Source organism: Sapajus apella, unplaced genomic scaffold (genome assembly GCF_009761245.1).
Source record: "Sapajus apella isolate SASKATOON/1434 unplaced genomic scaffold, GSC_monkey_1.0 scaffold63, whole genome shotgun sequence".
Classification (NCBI taxonomy): Eukaryota; Metazoa; Chordata; class Mammalia; order Primates; family Cebidae; genus Sapajus; species Sapajus apella.
In genome coordinates, this window is record NW_022437003.1 from 1,769,894 (window position 1) to 1,789,852 (window position 19,959).

Here is a 19,959-nt window from a genome sequence, read left to right on the forward strand (position 1 = left end):
ATATTTATATATTTTCTTAATCATTTATCCTTGCTATGTCAAACAAACATAAAGTAATTGTAATACAGGCGTGCTAACAAAAGATAGGGATGGAAGTACAAAGTGAAAACCAAATATTCATGATGCACCAAATATATGAGGCTCATGAATCACTTAAAATGCATGAAGTCTTATATCAGAAACCCATTGGTGGTAGAGATTTTTACTCTAAATGTTCTTTCCTTGAGACACGCAAAAACCTGTGGCCACTCAACAGTCACGGACAAACTATAGCTCAGAGATATGGCCAGCTGTACCTGCCCCTGGGTCTCTCTATGGAATGGGTATCTGAGTATTTGTGTTGTTCCCAGGCACCTTCCATCTGCTGGACTCCCATGTAAAACCTCAACTCCAGTCCTCATAATTGATCCACTCTTGCGGAAAGCTTATGCCACAGAGAAAAAAATACAATATATGAATATTGCATGATAACCTAGAATTCAGGTCATGTGAGTTACTTACTTTTTCTTATGCTTTTCATTTTGTGTTCTAAATTAAGTAACCCATGTGATTGGCTCATTTTACTTTGGGTCCATGAGACTTTCTGCCCCATGACTTGGGTATAATTACCTGGTTGTATACTTAGAGGCAACCATTGCATCAAAGTAATTTCCCACAAGACATTCCTTCTCCCAAGGAGAAACCTGGGATATGGAGAAAGGAGAAAGCTGGACAGGGAGTTTGAGGGCTGATGGATAGGACATGGGGTTCTCACTTTCAAACGGGGGGAAGGACCAGTAATGACCTATATTGCAAAGGCTGCATTGTCAAGCCCTACTTGGAAAAAAAAGCCCACTTGAAAAAAAAAATACATAAAGGATGGGTGGAATAAACTAGCTTGAGGATGAGTCACTGGGCTCTCTGGCTTCCAGGGTCTAGAAAAAGGTTGAAAAGGTTGATAGGCCAGAAGAAGGTTGTGGGTATAGACAAAGAGATCACAGTACAGGGAACTTTATTACCTAAGGCTGACAGTAGAATAGTGGTGTCCAGTTCCTACCAAAAAAAAAAAAAAAAAAAAAAGCCTCAAATGCTAGCTATGACCTGAATTTACAAGTAAGATCCAGGAACCTCATCAGACAGGGAACCAGAGAGGGATAGTACGAGAACCATCCTGACTGTTCTTACCTAGACATCATGGAGAAGATTGGGCAAGGGGAATCTGAGAGACAGAGACACAAGAGAGACAAAATCATTCAAGAGACTCATCAGTTCCCCATAAATTAAGACACTATGCATTGGGCAAGTTCACAAAATTTATTATTTGTTTTTATCCCAGTGACCCTATGGTGTAGAAGCTGGTAAACAAAATGACATTGAAGACACTCAGAAGCTACATTTTCTTTATGCATGTGAGTAGTGTGTGCAAATATTTGGCTCATTTTACATGGTTTACAAATATAAATCTTGATTTTCCTGCAATAATATAGAATCACTGAGTTATAAAGATTTAACTGATCATCTAACAAGAAGCATTCATATGGTTCAGAACCCTCTATTTAGTCCCTAAAGTCTTTAAACTCTTTCAATAACTTGTAATTTACTATGTCTGAAGTAATGCTGCTCAACTTTTGGATGGCTGTTTTTCTTATGCAATACATTTTTATATTCATCCAAATATACTTCTCTATAATTTCATCCCTGGCTCCTAGTTCTACTGCACTCTGGTGCAAGATAGAATAAATTTGCTTTCTTATCCATATTTATTCATCAAACATTTATTGAGTGCCTATTTTATAACATTGCATATTAGGTGATGGAGGTTGCTATGAAGACTTAAAAATCATTATACATACTTGTGTTTCAGATGTTGATATCTCAAAAGACTGTTGCTTTCATCTTTACAATTAAAACAAGCCACATAGGTTATATAAACATAGTTGTAAAACCTACCAGAGAGAATAGGACTCACACAAAGAGAAAACTAGTACTAAACTCTAGAAAGTGGCAAAGCCTTTACAAGAGTGGAAAAAATTCTAGGCTTCTGGGGTGGAAATAAAGTTGCCATGTTAGGAGAAAGGAGTCTAACACTTAAACTTATAGTGGCCATATGTGCGCCGACATGGCAGATTTGAACCCAGATGACTCCTGGGCAGTCTCAAATATTTAATGAGTGCCAAGATCAGCACACCAAATACAGGAGCAGAGAAAGAGAGCTGAGAGGAAACGTTTGAGGTGCTTTGTGCTTTCAGCTAAGGAAGTTGATGACAAATACCCCTTTCCTGGCAATACCAGCCTCACAGATAGATGGTAGGGCAACCACAGCTGAGGTCAAAGGCAGAGGGTGGCTCAGAAGGGCAACACAGGAGGCAGAACTAAAGAGCAAAGTAAACCCCCCAGATATCCAAAATGGTGGCAGCAAGTGGCGATGCAGAAAGGGTTCGCCCAGTTTGGAAAGCAAGTGGCTCTTCTGTGGACCACAGGCAGCTCTTCATAACCTCATTGAGGCTTAACTCCTAGGACAAACCTACCCTCAAGACATTTGGCTGCAATGTTGAACTAAGTTAAACTGGCATTCTAACAAATCCCAGACCTCAACTACCAAGTGTATTGACCCAGCCTCTACTCTAGCAAACTGACAGAAGAAGGGGCCTATTTTTTAAGGAGATAGGTATCAATTACTTCAGGTTCTATTTTATTTTGATAAAAATGTTCAGCAAACAAGAACAAAAACATACACAAAGGAAAACAATAAAGGTCACCAAGAGTTAAGAAAGAAAATAAACAATGGTAGCTAAATAAGGCACATATTTTGGGATTACCAAATATGAACTTTAAATTGACTATGATGAAACACTAAAGTGGAAAAAGTAAACAACCCGTATAAAGTGATAATTTCAGCAGATACATGGAAACTATAAAAAAGAATCTAAAGAAATAAAAAATACACTGAGAAAGAAAAACTTCAGATTTTGTCTTTCTTGTGTCAATGTTCTCTCTTTCAGATTCCCCCTGCCTGATCTCTACAATGTCTAGGTAGGAACAGTCTGGATGGTCCTTGTAGCATCTCTCTCTGGAGCTCAACAGGCTGTACACAGCAAAGGAAAGGACAGAGAAAGGAGAAGAAAGGTCAAACACAAATCCTCAAACAAATCAAAAGACAAAGAGACAAAAAGAAGAAAAACAGAAGAACAGATCAGCCAAGTCCTGTTGAACAATATCAAATACTGTCAATACAAGGCAAAAATGATCCTAATGTTTTGTATGCAGTGTATAGCTTACATACATGTATTCTTGAGATATCTGTGATATTCCCTAATAAGAGCTTAAGTCTATAAACAAAGAAATTTTCACATTCATTTAACAAAGTTTTTTTTAAATTGTGTGGTAAGCACTGTGCAACTTCTGAAAACATTAATACATTGGCATTGAACACACATTCCCCTATGTGGCACTTAATATTCTCCAGTAAAGTGTCTGATTCTCCACCAGAGAACCATCAAATAATTCTTTTTTGCATCAAATTAGGTGCTTCCTAGCAAGGATAATCTTCGCCTCTGTCTGCTTCTTGAGTTGTTGTTTCTAACTTCTTATCCTTGCTTAAAGTTTCAACTGTCTAACATTCTGGAACTTCTGTGGAACCAAGGACAAATGAAAACTTACCCAATGACTTTATTACTTAGAAGACTGAGTTTAATTCATCTTCAGAAGGGCCAGATGTCATGTCCCTCCCCTACCCGCATACCCTCAATATTATTTACTTCACAGTAAGGTTCTTTAATTTTTACGTGGAAACCATCTTTGTGAAATCCTAGTTTGGGAATTTTTATCTGGAAGACGAAGTGGCCACTGAGGCCTCGTCTCTTTTCTTTAGTGCATTAAAAATAATATTCTTTCTAAGTAATGCTATCAAGTGTCAAGTATCCAAGTAAAATGTAATCCCTCTGAATAAGGAAGAAAGACTAGATTATCTGACAAAAGTCAGCCCCGTTAAAATCATCATATTAAACAGACTATTTATTTAAATGTTGTCAAAAAACAAAACTAACAAATTAGCTAAGAAACAATTTGAAAAACATGTTGTAGGTAAAACTAAAATGCCACTTAAATCTTAGCAAGGGTCAAAGGTTCCTCCTCAAATATAAAGGAAATTGTATATAATGAGGAAATTTTTATGACAGAAGATAATAGTGTCGATAAAGAATATAGGAAAGGAACGTGGTCACAAAACAAGGCTAGAATAACAGCACAGATTTTTTTATACACTAAAAAAAAGGCTTACAATTCTGCTTTCCCAAAACTGAATGCAATTTATGAAATGGCATCCAGAAAGGACTCCAAAGTAAATAAATAGCTTATTTTAAATAAGATAAATAAGATGGCAATTAGTTTGGAAGTGTAAAAACAGTAGATGGCTCAGTAATTGCAGAATGCCAACACACGCCTGTAGCAGTTTTCTGGCCTGACAATTATATGAAGATTCTTTTTGACACAGTAATTCTCCACATCAAGACAGAATGACAACACTGGGGAGAAAAGCACCTTGACATGATTCTGAAGTCTCCGCCTTCTTCTTGCTACATTTCGAGACTAAGAAAGTCCTAAGTTTGTTTGTTTGTTTTTCCTGTAGCCTGATTAATCAGAGAGGGAAGAAATGAGACACAATGAGTATCAATGTCAATAAATATCAACACTGGGCCACTCAGATAAAGCATTAATGTGAAGAAATTATCTGAGAGATAACTTTTCATCTCTGACATCTGGAATTTTCTGTTATCTCTCATGAGGAAATATTAAATGACAGTGAAATGTACACTATTCTGAAAATCAAAACTTTTTTCTGATTCACACCGTGTAGCTAAACCACTTAGCGTGGTTGACCTTCTGTCTCATTCCATAAAATGAGACGGTTATATTTTATTATTTCTGAAATCCTTTTTGTCTTTAAAATCTAGTTATGGCAGGACATCCTATTTAATATAGTCCTCAGAATGTCACTAAAGTTTGTAAGAATGTGGCCTGGATATATCTAAGAAAATGAAATTATAAGCAATAAGATGAAATAGCTTGAGAATTCTATAATGAAATGGAAGTTACTTTTCCTAATTGGATGCATCTAAGTTCTTAAGATATTTACATTTGTGAGCATGTGAATACATGTATGTTTATGTGTACGTGTGTTTGTACGAAAGACTTTTATACTCTTTGTATAGTACCACTTCAGTGAACTGTACTACAAACATAAAATTATAACATTACCACTGGGATGGCAGGAATCTCTAATATCTTAATCGGTGAGGGCATATTTAAAACACTGAGCAGTAACTCTGCCCTCAATACAATAAAAACATCAAATTTCTCGATATTAAATGAGTTTGAAAGCTATAAAATTAACAGTTAGCTTTGGACATCTAGATCTCTAGAAAAAAAGAAAGGAAAAAATTAACACAGTTTGCATAAAATCTGAACAAATGATACCCTATTTGGCAGTTAAAAACAAAAAGTACTTATTACAAATATATTTTCTTATAATTCCTAGCAATCTGTAAAAGAATGCTAGACTGAATTAAATTAGCCAGAAATATAAGAGGCTCAAATATTGATTTCCAATGCAAAACTTCCCAAATCTCCTTTGTTAACAACAAAATGAATATTGGAAATTTAAAAGGTACTCATATTTCCTATGTCTTCTTCTATTACTTCAAAAGTTGTATCCAACTTTTTATTTTGAAATGATTCTACACTCACAAGAAGTTGCAAAAATGTTGCAGAGAAGTCCCTTGTACCTGTCACCCAGCTTCCCCTCAATGGTGACAGGCATAACTAAAGTGCATTATCAAGCCAAAAAATTGATTGACACAGCACAATTCTACAACTATTCCTTGGATATAACCAGTTTTGTATGCACTCCTATTTTTTGTTAATCATTTTATGTTAGCGTTTACTTTCAGAGATGGTGTACCAACCTTTCTAACCTTTCATTTTGTTCCGTACTAATTTGAAACCTTAAGGGTTAAGAAGTATGGGGTTTTCTGCATGCTGCAAATAATCAGTATGCTTTATGAACTTAAAATGCAACTCTAGGCAGAGAATAAGCTATTTGGAAAGCAACGATTAATATTTAGCTTACCGAAGTAGATTCCTAAAATATTTTAGCTATCTGTACTATCTATGGTGAGGGACTCAAGCAGCGAGTTAAATCCCATTTCACATTAGAGACCATTAAGATATTCATTGATTTAGGAGATGTTTATTGAGCAGCTTATTCTGAGCAAACAAGCCACAGCAGACAATATAAGAGATAAAAATACACATAAAAGCAGTTCCCCAGTCATCAAGGGACTTATATAATATGTCAGGGAAAATACCACTGTAGAAAAATAAACTGCAGAGATTGAGAAGTAGGTTGGGTGAGGGAGAGACACGATGGAGTTCCCTTATGTTTGTGGAGAGTTTGGCATGCAATAATCTTCCTAACCAAGACGAAGAAGTTTGAAATTACACGTCTAGTTTAGTATCTCTACCCAAGTACTCTCTGGCCTTCCACCTTGGCTTGCAATCCCATCTATCTTATCTTTATTACCACAGTTTAGAAACCTATTCCAATGTGTTTATTTTTAGAGTTGAGCCTCCCCTTCAAAACTGCTGGACCTCAGAGTAAGGCTAAAAATGCCACCTTCATTAATTTTTGTGTTTTTTCATTGGTTGATAAATTGGTTGATTCATTTTTTTTTCCTGTTCTAACTCACAAAATGTATACAGCTTTCTCAATAGCACAGTTGATTGTTCGTGGTGAATGCTAACATTGCATTTACTTGAAACTAATGTCAAGTTCCAGCCTTAAGTTGTAAGACTGAATATTAGGACATGCTGCCAAACCTGAAGCTAATATAAACATTCAGCACTACAGCATGCTCTACAGAGACAAAGATATAAAAAGAAAATTAGCATCCTTTTTGTAACTCCTAACTGATGGCTGAAATTTTCCTTGGCTCAAGGAAGCTTATTTATTCTAAAGAATATAGCAGAAAATATTTTATACAGTATTACTACCAACTTAGTTTTAGCCAGAAGTGAAACATTAACATTTCAGAGTGTTAACATTTAAGTGAAACATTTGACATAAACATTAGTTTATGTCAAATCTAAGAACATCATGAGTTAAGGTGAAGTTTAGTATAGTGCATAAGTATTTAGGGCATAGAGTCAGATTGCCTGGGTTACAATCTTGGTTTCCCCCAACAGAGTCTAAGCAAGTTATCCAACTTTCTGAGCCTCAGTATCTCATCTATAAAATCAGACAAATAATAATAATAATAATGCATGTTGTAAGGTAGGCTTGGTGTTATAAGAGGAAAATCTCAAAATGTCACAAATCTTTTTAATGTCCTTACAATTTAAGGTATGTTCCAGGTTGAACGGCTCTCCTTCGAGTGGGCTCCTTCTATTTTGTGGCTCCATTTTCTTTGGTATGTCCGTTCCAAGGACACCATTTTGTGTGTGTGTGCGTGTGTGTGTATGTGGTGAGGGGGGTGGGGACCATCTGGATTTCAGCCAGATGGAAACAGGAAAGAGCACGGCAGAGTGTGCATGGAAAGTGTATATGGGCCTGAACTGAAAATAGGTGATGCCATATCTATCCACATTACATTAGTTAAAAACCAGTCAGAAAGCCATAGGAAACTACAAGATAGGCTGTGATACAGAGACAGATGAAAAGACAGCAGTTTTTGTGAACGCCCGGTTACTCCTGCTAGAATTATGTATCGGCATTCTTACGGGATTTAAATGGAAACATGTGAGACTAAGAATTATGCCTTGTAACACAATCTGTATAATTCATTTTTACATTATTACTTTTTCATAATCTCAAATGCTAAGTATCTTTTCATGATCAGTTCTAAAACTCCAGTATTCTATTACACAAACAATGGGCAGCAGCGTCTTTACTCAGTTACCCCAGAAGAGCAAGTTGCCTGTATCACTGGAAATTCTGATAGCAAGGTATTCACTTAGCAGCTTAGCTCTTAGTGCCTCCGGGAGACCTATACTCCCAGATCAATTTAAAAAAAAGATACAACATATTTAAATATTTATATGAAAAAATAAGCAGAGTAATGTGAACTTTCAACCCAACAAAATGTCATCTCCACTGTTCCTATTATCTCTGCTCCGAGATTCTAAATTATTTCCCTTAATTGAATTGGCATTTTATCAGAATGTCCTTCTGATTTGGGCAATATCTTTTATTTCCCTCTCTATTTAAAAATGAATTTTTGTAGTGCTGAGATTTTATTTTTCTGTCACATGGCTGTATCTTCAGTCTAACATTTTGAGGGCAGAGACTAAATATATATTTTAAATACCTATGTATGCCCAGTGCATTGCATTATATGTGCAAGTATCGTCTTAGTGCTTATTTGATTCCTTCATCTCATCTATACCATGCTAAAGGGTAGCTTGTGGGACGCTGAACAAGTTGTTCTAAACCTCATTATCTTCCTCTAGAAGTGGAGGAAATTGTAGCATCTACCTGTGAAATTTGGGGTCGGTATAAAGTGAGATAAACTGAGCAGGCAATAAGCATTCATAATATTCTCTACTATTAGTTTTAATGGTAATTGTTAGGGGCAAGCTGCCTCAAAAACCCCCTCTGTGCAAGCAAACCCCAACCCCAACTCTAATTGCCCTGCACCTGCATTCCTAAACAACTATCTAGGTGCCACAATTAAGCTAAGCCTCATTTCAGCCATCTGGGCAGCTCAGGAAGGACAGGGAAAACAAATGTTTGTTATCCTTACTTGTAAATTCCTGTTTTACGCAAATCTGTAAAATCCACTTTTGTTTTTTTTTAACTGCCACCACAAAAGTCGCAGGATAATGTATTGTAAGTCTGTCACAAGTTAACAAACTATCTCTGTGCATGTTACAAGCTAATAAATCATCTTAGTCCTAAAACTCCCTTACGCCCCGCTCACTGCATATAAACTGCTAGTTTTGTAAGCTTAGGGCTGCTGCTTCTAACAGGCAGCCTAATTTTGGGTCTACTCTCCTTTCTCTCAGCTAACCTTACATTTTGGTGATCAAACACAGGATGGGGTAGGCTCTGGCTGGGCAACCTCAGAGGGCTCTCTCTCTTTCTCCCTTTATCCCTCCCCTCCCTCTTCTATCACTTCTGTCCCAGCCACCCTCCCCTTCATGAAACTGCCAAAGACCCAGAGGATCTCCCACTGTCATTCCTGGGGACCTCATCCATCATCAAAGCCTCTGCCAGGGTGAGTAAGAGAGACTCTTGCTATTTACCTGAAACCCTTGACATTTTCTGCCTTCCTGAAAAACCCAGCGCTGGGCCAAGGGCTTCATCCAGCCTCCAGACCTCTGGTCCCACCATTTCAGGGACACGTGACTCAGCAGCTACCTCCTCTATTCCAGACAAAGCCTGCGGGACAGGGAAGGCCCTCTCCCACCGTCCTTGTGAATCAGCAATCTCTTCTTTCTCTCCCTCCCTCCCCCATCTGCTGTGGAAGGCTATCAGTCTACCCCTTTCAAAACCACCCCACTTGGGCGTCTCCTGAGTAACCTCAATGCTCTCTGCCTCCATTCAAAGATCCATCCTGAGAGGCTTATTTTTTACTGTAATACCACTTGGCCTCAATACAAATTGGACAATGGCTCCCAATAGCCCAAAAATGGCACTTTTAATTTCAATATACTTAGCAACTTAGACAACTTTCGGCATCGCAATGGGAAATAGTTCGAGATTCCCTATGTTCACCCTCCGTAGCCGTCCTTCCCTCTGTCAGTCCTGTTCTACTTTCCAAATTCTCCTCCCTCACTCCCAAACCCAATTCTCCCCATCACCCACCCCACAGCCCCAGGTGACAACTCCTCTTTGACCCGGCTGATTTTTCTCCTCCTCCACTGCATAATCCTCCACCGTAAGTGCCTGCTCCGGCCCTACCTCTCTCCCCACTCCAGCCACCCCACTTCTAACTCTAAGTCCTGCCCATCTCCCCATCTCCACCACTTCCCCATTCTCAAATGCAACATGCCCAGCAACCAGCTCCCTCTCTTTCCCTCTGAGAGGTAGCAGGGGCCAAAGGGATCATCCGTGTCCACGTCCCTTTCTCCCTCTCCGATGTCTTCCAAATTAAAAAAGTCTCAGGTTCTTCTCCTCCAATCCCAATATTTATATCAAAGAATTTAAGTGTCTCACCCAGTCTTATAAACTCACTTGGCATAATCTCTGTATTATCCTCTCTTCTACCCTCCTTCCGAAAAAGGAAAAATGTGGCCCACAGCCCAGGCACATGCTGACAATCTTCATCAGCAAAATCCTACTAAGCCGGTAAAAGCTTCTGCTGTCCCCCAGGAAGAGCCTTTTTGGGGTTACCAACCCACAGACCCCAGCCAAGCACCCTGTAACCATATAATTAGTAGCCTTATTGCAGGCCTTAACAAAGCTGCCCATAGGCCATAAATTTTAAGTATCTCAAAGAAACTTTCCAAAAAGCAAACGAAAATCCTGCCCAATTCCTTTCCTGCCTTACAGAGACTCTCCAAAAATACGCTTGTGTGAACTCTGCCTCCCAAAAAGAGCTACTGTTCTTAATACTCATTTTATCTCCCAATCTTTCCCCAACATCCACACAAACGTAAAAAGCTAAAAATGCGCCTCAAACCCCACAACAAAACCTCCTTAACCTGGCTTTCAGAGTCTTCAGTAACAGTGATAGCTAAATTAGATAAAGCCCAAAGAGATCATGCTAAATACCAGCTTCTAGCTGTGATAATTTGTCAGCCTAGCCATAGTACCCAAGGTGGCCCTCCCAGGCCTTGTTTTGAGAGCTACAAAGAAGGCCACTGGGCACGGGCATCTCCTAACCCTCAAGTGCTAAAAATCCCTTGTCCAGTGTGCCAGCAGACAGGCCAGTGGAAGTCTAACTGTCCTCTTGAGAGACTGTGTAAGAGGGACTTCCCAGGGTCCAGTAGGGGCTCTGTTTCGAGCGCAGGACTTCTCTGGTGCCAAGATCCAATGATGTACAATTTGTCCTGCCTAGGATCAGCCCTCCCTACAGCAGAACTTCTCCATCTAGAGCACCATATTCAGACCTGGTCTGAGACTCAAATAGTTAATTACAGGGCCCACAGCAATAGGGCATATTCCTATGATGGAAAGTGGGGAGAAAGGCTCTGGTCTGAAGGGCATTGTCCCGGCCTTGGCCTTGAGGCCAGCCATTACCTTCTTTAAGACTGTTATGTTCAGACACCCTTCAAGGAATTTATTCTCCAGGGGCAGTTTTACAGTCAGGCCTATGTTAATCAGACACTTGCTGGGGAATATAAATGGTGCCCAGTGCCCAAGCCTCGCTGGCCTAGTTCTTCAAGGACACAGCAGTACAGCGGCACTAATCCCAACAGTTCTTGTGTCCCATAAGGTAGCCAAAAAGGATATTACACAGTGAGGACATGCCCATTGTGCCAGTAAGCACGATTAAACTCAGCAAATGGGAAAGGCCCATGAGATGATCACGCATCTAGGGCTCAAGGAAAAGTATCAAGTGCTGTACAACTGAGGGACACCCCAGGGACGGCAGCTGCAAAAAAATAAACAGGGCTGTGGGCTTCTTAGTGTTCAATTTCAGATGGGTGCTACTCCTCCCAAGGCAAAAATCACCCCTCAAGTGTATCCTGGAAAATTGCGACCAATTTGACCCACTATCTTTGAAGAAGCAGCGTATTTTCTTCTGTAGCACGGCATGGCTGCAATACCCACTGCAGGGTGGAGAATCCTGGACACCTGAGGGATGTATAAATTATAACACCCTTCTACAATCAGACCTTTTCTGTAGAAGGGAAGGTAAATGAATTCGGGTCCCCTATGGGCACGTTTTTTATTCTCTAAGGGATAATCCTCAGCGCTTGTAACTTATGCCCTAATGGCTGTTCCCTGGAACTACCCCCATACCCAGGACTCCCTGTTCCTCCTCCCTCCACCAATACTGATAAACTCTCCCCAACTCCCATGACCCAAGAGTAGTCAGGGAAAGCCAAAATGTCCAAGGCACCGCAGGATACCAGGATGCCCCAACTCTGCCTTCTACGGACTGTAGGAGAAGAATTTGGCCCAAACAAAGTACATGCTCTCTTTTCACTTTCTGACTTAAGGCAAATCAAGGTGGACTTTGGAATATTTTCACATGACCCGGACAAGTTCATAGATGTTCTGCAGGGCCTAAACCAATCCTTTGAACTAAATTGGAAATACATCATGTTACTGCTTAGTCAGACTTTAACCAGTAATGAGAGATAGGCTTCTCTAACAGCAGCTCAAGAGTTTGGGAACACTTCGTACCTTAGTCATGTAAATGACTAAATGACACCAAAGGAAAAGGATAGATTTCCTACACTTTGGCAGGCAGTCCTACTGTGGACCACCACCGGGACCCTCACTCAGAACATGGGGACTGGAACTGTAGGCACCTATTGACCTCCATACTTAAGGGATTAAGATGGACCAGGAAGAAGCCTGTGAACTAAGCAATGTTATCCACCATAACCCAGGAAAAGGAAGAAAACCCAACAGCCTTCCTTGAGTGGTTACAGGAGGCCTTAAGAAAATATACTCCCCTGTCACCAGACTCCATAGAGAATTAGCTAATACTAAAAGACAAATTTATCATGCAATCATCAGTGGACATTAGAATAAGGCTCCAAAAGCTGGCCCTGGGGCCAGAACAAAGTCTAGAATCATTACTAAATCTAGCAACCTCGTGTTTTATAACAGAGATCAGGAGGAACGGGCTGAAGGAACAGGAGGGACCAGAAAAAGGCCACAGACTCAGTCCTAGCCCTCAGGCAGGCACACCTAAGAGACTTGGAAAGGGGAAAGGCTTGTGTTAGTCGCCAGACTGCCCGAGCTTGCTACCACTGCAGCCTACTGGGATGCTTTAACAAAGATTGTTCCCAAAGGAAAGGACCACCTCCTCATCCTTGCCCACTGTGCCAAAGGGATCCTTGGAAAGCACACTGTCCCAGAGGATGAAGGTTCCCAGGGCCTGAGGTGGCTAACCAGATGACCCAATAGCAGGACTGAGGGTGCCCGGGACAAGCACCAGAACCATCCATCGCCCTCACCGAGCCCGGGGTAAAGCTGACCATAGAGGGCCAGGAGGTTGACCTTCTCCTGGATACTAGCGCAGCCTTCTCAGTTTTCGTCTCCTGTCTTGGACAGTTGTCCTCCAAGTCTGTAACTATCTGAGGAGTCCTAGGACAAGCAGTCTCCCGATACTTCTCCCAGCCCCTAAGCCATAACTGGGAAGATGTGCTCTTACTTTACCCTCAGCGTTAACCTTGTCTCTCCAAACCAAGAACTCCCTGTGCCTGCTACATTATGCACTCACTCAAAAAGAGCAATACAGTTCATTCCCCTAGCAGTAGCCCTTAAACTCCCAACTAGTGTCAGATTAAAAGCAGAAAGCCTAAAAACCTCATTATCTTATTTCCAGTCATTCTCCCAAAACTTCACCCAAAAAAAAAAAAAAGTCTGTGCCTCCTCTTTGTAAAATAAACAATGCTGTTTCTACTTCAATAAATCTGGGTTAGTACAAAATGCTATCAAGCTCAAAAACCAAGCACAAAAACGTAAAGACAGTTTGCGTGGCCCCAGTCGTTCCATTACTCCTGGGCACCCCGGCTCCTGCCCCTCCCAGGTCCTGCCATAAGCCTCTTCCTCCTTCTAGCATCTGGCCCCTGTCTCTTACAACTCCTCCCCCAGTTTTCACAGAAGCGTATTACAGCTTTCACCCGTGGAACAATACAAAATACAATGCTGCTCCAAAAGCACACTGAGCACCAAGAGCTCCGGGAACAACCACCCCTACTATCTAGGCCCCTCCAAATGGCGCCCCTATCCAGCAAAAAGCAGTCAAATAACCACAGCACCCCTCTTCTCTTACCTATTAAAAGGCTGGAATGGTAGGGACAAGCTGCCTCAGAAAACTCCCTCTGAGCAAGCTAACCGCCCCCACCCCACTCTGATTGCTCTGCAGCTGCATTCCCAAACTCCTAACTAGGTGTTACAATTAAGCAAAGCCTCATTACAGCCATCTGGGCAGCTGGGGAAGGACAGGGAAAACAAATGTTTGTTATCTATACTTGTAAAATCCTGTTTTGTTAAAACTACTGCCACTAAAGTCACAGGATAATGTAAGTCTGCCACAAGTTAACAAACTATCTCTCTGCCGGTTACAAGCTAATAAATTATCTCAGTCCCAAAACTCCCTTATGTCCCTCTCCCCATATAAACCCCTGGTTTTGTAAGCTTGGGGCTCCCTCCTCTAATGGTTATGTGGCAGCCTGGCAGGTGAATACAACTTGCTTGCCTCACTTTGGGTCTCTTCTCCTTTCTCGCAGCTAACCTTCCAGTTATGACTCAGGAATCATGGGGTAGGTAGGGCAACACATGCAAGTAGGAAGCAAAGAGTCCGTACTCGGATTAAATAACTCAAAAATGCCTGAAATCTCCGGGTCTGATAAAGAAAGTTGTGCAGCAGAATAAGGCAAATCATTACTTTTTATCTTTCTAGAGTTCTTGTATTTCCAAGAGGCTAGACTACTGTGGAAGCACATTGGGAAACTCTGGTGGGCAGGCTCAGACCTGGAAGATTTAAAAATAAACATGATTCATTTTCTTTCCCCTAGGGAGAGATGTTCATCACAGGCAGAAGAAAGATTTCTTTCCTTAACCTGCTTTTAAATAATCCCATGGGGTGAGGGTGGCTATCAAGCGGTGTCTCTACCCGTGCTATTGTTTGGCAGAGGCAATAACTGTTTATCAGGATCATCCCTCGTATATGTAACCCAGCTGAATGATGCAGTTCTCCGTCCTCCTGACCAGTCTCTATGGACAACCAGCGGCATGAGTGGCTATTAGGGGGCTGAGTGTTACTGAGTCGGCAGAAAGCATTAAAACCAACCTAAGAGTCCTTCACCCACTGGGGAGGGCTAAACAGATAAGCAAAGTTTTCACTCTAAGCTTCAAGACTCCTTAAACTTCAACATTAGACACAGCCCTGAAAGGAATAATGCTTTATTCAAAGAAAGCTACCCTTTAAATAAAACATGATTTACTCCTCCTGTTTCCCTTGAGCGGTTTTCCCCCCAACACATAATTTCTGACCTGTGCAATTTGGCAAAAACATTGTGAGCAAGGCTATAGCTTGATCTGGAGGAGACAAAGTGACACGTGAAAACTGAGTCTAAATGCACGTCTGTCTGATAGGGCGTGTTTCGGATAAAAGGTTGCTGCTTTTCCACAACTTGTTTTTCAGGCATTTTCTGAGGCGAACTTGTCAAACTGACTGGAAAATCCACAAAGAAGCGTTTTGGCCAATTTTTTTTTTAAAGACATAAATAAGTCAAAAGTAAATTTAGAAGTAATAAAACGAAGACAGTGTTGCTTACTTGGGTCCATGGTTCTCTTGAAATATACAAAGCCTAGTTTTTACCTATAGCCCAAGTATTGTAGACAAGGGTCCCACACTAACTTATTTTAGGAATTCACAGGTATGCTTTTGTGTTATCGCATAGAACGCATGGGAGGAAGATGGGTAAGATTTGCCTCTGTTCTCCTCAGGAACAGAGGAGGGCACCTGGCTCCCCCCGAGCCTAATCACGCAGGTTTAAAGGGGTTTGGCTCAGGGTATCCCAAAATGACGGAAGAAGATGCTAGTAAAGTGCTGGTCATTTTCCCTTCTCTTCAGGGGGGATCTTCCAGTGCCAATCTCTGAAAAGGCTGTAAGGCTCTGAAACAGATGTCCCCAGAAATCTCACCTAGAAGGATAGTAAGATATGCTATTTATCCTTTCCTGGGTCTCTCTTTTCTAGCTGAGCTTCACCCATCTGGGTATTATACCTCTTGCTTCAGAGTGCCCTGATTTCTATGTTTGTTCTTTCTCCACCCCTAAACAAACTTCCAGGGCGTCCTGGAAGCACCATATTATGTTAAAGTGTAAATATCTTTGGCGGTTTTCCTTTACATGTGTTTTCTTTAATGAATAAATGCACAAGTAGCAGTAGTACTATAAAAAACATGCAGAGGTGAAGTAAGAGATATTCTATGTTCTGGAGATTATGGCAAACTAAGCACCCTTTTCAATAACACCAGTGCTTCCTCTATCTTCCTCATCTTAGGAAACAGAGAATGAAACACATACATTCATTGATGGGAAGGAAGGAAGGAAAGAAGGAAGACTGGCTCTGCCTAAAATGGCATTTTTCCCTATAGGAAAAGTCTGATCTCAGACATAGCATACTGGTGATGAGAATCCAAGGGCAGCAACTACAATCAATTCCACACCCCATATGTTAGAAAAAACCCAAAACTCAGGGAGGCAAGGCCCAAAGTCAGGAGCAGTAGAACTGTAATGAAGCGCCAGACCTCCTTACCTGCAGATGTTCTTCCTGTTGCACTGTGCTTCATAATGCTTGATTTAAATCTGTAGGAGACACAGTAACATCACGGAACACGAGAACTCGGGATCTTCACTTGGGAAAGCCAGGGTTTGAAATTCAGGCCAGCCACTGGGCAGATTGCTCAATCTCGTCAAAGCCTTGCAGCTCAAAAGAAGGTTCAGAAACCAGCCAACATCAGCATCACCTGCAGACTTGTTAGAACTACAGACTTCTAGGACCCACCAAACATCAACCTAACAATGTTCCCAGGTGAGTATGCATAACATTTGAGAAACACAACTTAAAATCAGTGATTTTTAACCTTGGATGCTCATCAGAATGATCTGGGAAACCTTAAACATTACTGATGTCCTGGCCTCACCCTCGGAAGTGAATGATGCTTGGTCATCAGCTATAACCCATTTTAAAGGGTAATCAGGTGATTTTAATCACACAACTAATGGGCAGATACAAAGGCACCAGAGGGCACTAGCAGAATGTCTGCTCTCCCCTTCCATAAGGCTCCTTCAACGATTACAGGAGATAATGCTCATAAAGCACATGGTACATACCTCGCCCAGACTATGTACCCCAAAATGTTAATTTCTCTTTGTTCTACTCTTCCTTTTCTTCTCTTTCTGCTGCTTCTTATTCTTTATAATATAATGCATAAGTTAAGCCAAGGTGCTTACCTTAGATATATCCATTATTTTGCTTTGGTTTGATTTTTGTTATTTATTCATTTAAAAAATTTTTTTGAATTAATAAAATTTAATGAATTCGTAGAATATGCCTGGCACTGTTGTATGCTTGGTGAAACAAGAGTGAACCCTCATATAACATAAGTTCTGCAAGCACAGGGACTCTTTGCTGCTATACCTGTTACACGCCCAGCTCTAAGTCCAGTGACTTTTTCATGGTAGAAAGCAAAATGAATTCATGTTGAAATATGTATCCCCCTCCAAAACAAAAAGTATACTGTAGTTACCGATTTGAGGAGGGGGACAAAGCCAAAACACAGAACACAAGCTTCTCGTTTTAATATCTAGAATAAAGGAATAGTTGAATGATGTCTTTTTTTTTTTAATTTTGAAAATCTATTACGTCCTCCTTGAAACTCATAATAATGATGTTTCTTATTATACAATCATCACAATAAATTATATTCAAAGCATTTGTGTAAGAATTGAAAACAACTGGAGGCCTAGCCCTCTGTGGTCCGAGATACTGACCTTGACATCCACAGCGCCTGGGCCCAGCCAGGCCTCGACCTCTGCCCTGTGGATGTGAGGAACACACAGTAAAGATACATGAAAGACTGCTTCAGGGCTGTTATGATCAAGGGTTTATATTTTAATACATCTATGCTTTTGTCTGCCTGGAAGATTATTATTCATTGTTTCTAATTGCTCCATTTCTGGATCTGTTCATAAATACACATCGTAAGAACATTTTCAAAAGCTCTGTCACAGGATTGTCTCTATTTTTTGTGCTTTTAAATGTAAAAGCCCCCAAAAGAATTGGCAGCAACTCAAAATAATGATTATGTAAATGAAAAAAAAAAAAGTCCTGCTTTTAAATCAAAGAAAGGCAAAGCTATTTAGAGCAAGGACCACTCCTCCCTCTATTAGAGAGGAATGGCAGTCCCCTTCTTCCTAGAGCGCCACTCTCTTCTCAATTCTAGGGGATATTCCTTCCAGAAAACACCAACTGCAAAGTTCTAGTGGAGTGAAGGGCTAGTTACCAGTCTATACATTCACTCTATCATAAAACTCAAACTACTCTCAGTTTTCTGGCAATTGCATCAGGCCAATGAATGTTTGTTTCATCTTTTGTGGTTGAATATATATTCTTGTTGGAAGAAGAAAAAAAAAAGCCCTCTAGATATTACAATAAACACACAGAGGAAGAAAAAAAATTCTATCTCCATTGAATTTAACAATCAGCAGGGCCCAAATTACCTCTTATTAACATTTATTTTACAAAAGAGGCAGGGTATAATTTTGTGATAGATTCGGATTTGGAGAGGAGCTATAATCAGCCTCCTGAAGTGCTCTGCCTAAAGGACATGGCTGCTATTTTTTGTAATTATATTTCTCTGCCCCGACCCCCTCCCCAATCTGGAGAGTCTTTCACTCCTATCTCTGGCGCCTGTGTTTCCCCCTCCCCCTTGTTCCCCTTCTTTCTCTCCTCCCCAGCCCCCCTTTTCTCTTTAGGCCTCTTTTGAATAATGCAGCCTCTTTCAACAGCCCAGGCAGGCTTGAAGATTAGGAAGCCCAGTGGTGGAGATGGGGCCTGCTTAATAGGAGCAGGAGGCCTCACTCTTCTGGCGAACAAGGCTCTGGGAACCAGTCCAACTGCAGAGAGCATGTGTTGGGAACCCTGAATAGGCAAGCAGCAGGCCGCCCCATATGTCAGCCTGTGCCACAAAGACTCCTCTGCATATCTACCATGACAAACAGGATTACCGAAGACAATTAATCTGGCACGCTTTATCAAAATCAAGCACTGACCCCGACCTCTCCTCTCGCTGTGAGGCAGATGCCACGCTCCGATTCAACAGACCTCGAGTGTTCCCTTTTTCACTACTGAAAAGAAGCCAAGGCCTGAATAAGGTTGGCATGGACTAATTGCAACGACTGTGTGACGGTGACAGTCCTAATCGAATAGGACGAGTCTACCTTTTCTCTGACTTTTAATGGAGAGGCTAGCCACAGCTCCTTGTCTACCCCAGAAAGAAAAAGAAGTGCATCTATTTTATCTGCCGTGTCTGACACCTGCAGCCTGTTGGGGGTGGGGGAAAGGGGCAGAGATTCAGGTAGCTTCCATTCAGCTGTGCTTTGCCTCGTATTTGGGAGTTCAATTCTAGTGGAAGTTCTTCCAGTGGCTGAAGAACAGTGGTTTTTATGATTTAGTTAATCCTTTCCCGGTACTTTACGGGAAAGGTAATAAAGCAGCAAAAAGGAGCACGGCCTCAAGAATTGACAAAACCTCCAATTGTGACTCTATTGAGTCCATTCCTGTAATTTAATCCAATTTCTCCATTTCTCCATGTGCACTTTTTTAGGACCCTGGTAAGAGGAACCTTAGATGAATGTCTGTTCAGAATATTTACAAAGTGCTTAGATTGATTTAGAAATGAGAACCGTTTGTACAAAGAAAATATTTGTAATTTTTCTTGAAGCTTTTAAGGTTTCAGAGAGACCAATGAGAAAAGGGAGGCCTTGGCTAGATCTCATCCTACTGGGAAGATGCTGTGGCTGAGTATGTAGGTCAGAACATAGGGGAAATTTAGGCTTTTTCTTACTGTTGATACCAATTCTTCCACCCATAAATAAGCCTAAATAGTCTGGGTGTAGAAGAACAGGAAGGAGAATACCTCTTATATTAGCTCATTTAACCTTGGTTACCCCTTGATTAGACATTTGGATAATGTCTCAGTTAAAACTCCAGAAGTCTTTCTATAAAAGTAAATAGGAAGCTACTGCATGAAGTAATGTAGATTTTCTCAAAAAATCAGGCTCAGGC

The 19,959-nt window shown here is 40.8% G+C and overlaps 1 long non-coding RNA gene across 1 annotated transcript in view; it reads right to left on the reverse strand.

Moving 5' to 3' along the window:
- The window catches only part of LOC116529727, a 77,594-nt gene extending 60,685 nt beyond the window's left edge, over positions 1-16,909 (reverse strand). Inside the window, exon 1 of the long non-coding RNA XR_004259632.1 lies at positions 16,426-16,909. This is a non-coding gene — a long non-coding RNA (uncharacterized LOC116529727). The remainder of the gene's footprint in view (positions 1-16,425) is intronic.
- Positions 16,910-19,959: the final 3,050 nt, after the last annotated feature.